At 34.7% G+C, this 1,667-nt stretch overlaps 1 protein-coding gene across 1 annotated transcript in view; it reads left to right on the top strand.

Annotated features, from left to right (window-relative positions):
- Positions 1-1,667, top strand: part of FILIP1 (filamin A interacting protein 1) — a 332,875-nt gene that overhangs the window by 132,490 nt on the left and 198,718 nt on the right. The window lies entirely within an intron of this gene.

The following is a 1,667-nucleotide window of genomic DNA, read 5'->3' as shown; positions in this document are numbered from 1 at the left end:
ATTAGTCCAGTGGTGAGGATTTTTGTTTTCTTTACATTGAGATGTAATCCATACTGAAGGCTGTGCTCTTTAATCTTCATCAGTAAGTGTCTTAAGTTCTCTTCACTTTCAGTAAGCAAGGTTGCATCATCTGCATATTGCAGGTTGTTAATGAGTCTTCCTCCAATCCTGATACCACATTTTCTTCATAGAACCCAGCTTCTCAGATTATTTGCTCAGCATACAGGTTGAGTAAGTATGGTGAAAGAATACAACCCTGTCACATACCTTTCTTAATTTTAAACCATTCAGTGTTCCCATGTTCTGTCTGAACACCTGCCTCTTGGTCAAGGTACAGATTCCTCATGAGCACAATTAAGTGTTCTGGAATACTCATACTTCACAACGTTGTTCATAGCTTGCACCCCACCCCGATTTGCAATACAGAATATTCATAGGACCTTTTTAAATCTCAAAATTCACAAACTTTATTTCTGGAAAGTTTTTGCATGCATATATTTTTATATATATTAGAATTTTCTTTTATTTAGAACTTTTATCTTTCCTGAAAAACTTATTACTTGGACATCTTGGATTGATCATGTTTATTTTGTTTTGTTTTTTGCTGTTGTTGCTTTCTTTTTGTTCATTTTTTCCTTACCTCTTTGCTTTTTATTCAATCTCTGAGATGTTTCCTCAACTTTACCTTTTAAAATTTGTGCTATCTTACTTTTAATTTTCAGAGGCACTTTCTGGTCATTACTTTTTGTTAGTAGTAACTTGCTTTGTACTATGGATGCCATGAATCTTATGTCTCTGAAGTTGTTATACTTTTATTTTGAAATTTTTCTTATTTCTCATCATTGTCTCTGTTTACTACTGTTTTTCTTGAAAATACCCCTTACTAATTAAAAACAAAAGCCAAAGATAAATGTATATTGAAACTTATTTTAAGGGAATTAAATTTACTTTTGTTACTTTCAGGGAAAAAGTTCGTTTAAAAATCTATTTTTTATAGCCATTACTAACTCAGCAAAACTGTTGTTTGATTTAAAGAAGACTTCAGGGGATATTTTCGGTTTAAGGTTTAAAGATTATCTCGGGACATTAACTTCAGGGATTCATGTAGCCTCAATGGCTCCAAGAAATCTGGACTCCATGAGAACCAAATAATATTGATTTAAAAAACAAACAAACAAATAACAGACCTAATATAAATCTTTAGTGCATTTTTATCTTTTCTTGGAAAAGAACTTTCTTCAAAGGACCCATACTGGGACCCCACCACTCATCTCTCAGTTTGTCATACTGTGGTGGCTTGTGAGTTGCTGTGATTCTAGAAGCTATGTCACAGGTATTTTAAATATCAGCAGGGTCACCCATGGTGGACAGGTTTCAGATGAGCTTCCAGATGAAGACAGACTAGGAAGAGACAGATTACTTCTGAATATTTAGTCTTTGAAAACCTTATGAATTGCAGTGGCACACTGTCAGTACCAGAATATTGAATATTGAAATATGATGAAGAGCACAAGGATATTGTTAGATATAGTGCTGGAAGATGAGCCCCACAGGTTGGAAGGCACTCAAATATGACTGAAGAAGAGCTGCCTCATCAAAGGAAAGTTAACTGTGATGACACGAATGGAGTAAGGCCCACTGGACCTCCATTTGTTGATGGGGCACAA

The sequence above is a fragment of the Chrysochloris asiatica genome, unplaced genomic scaffold (genome assembly GCF_000296735.1).
Source record: "Chrysochloris asiatica unplaced genomic scaffold, ChrAsi1.0 scaffold00019, whole genome shotgun sequence".
In the NCBI taxonomy this organism is placed as follows: Eukaryota; Metazoa; Chordata; class Mammalia; order Afrosoricida; family Chrysochloridae; genus Chrysochloris; species Chrysochloris asiatica.
Note: the sequence above shows the minus strand (reverse complement) of the source record. Positions and strands in the feature narration are given on the sequence as shown.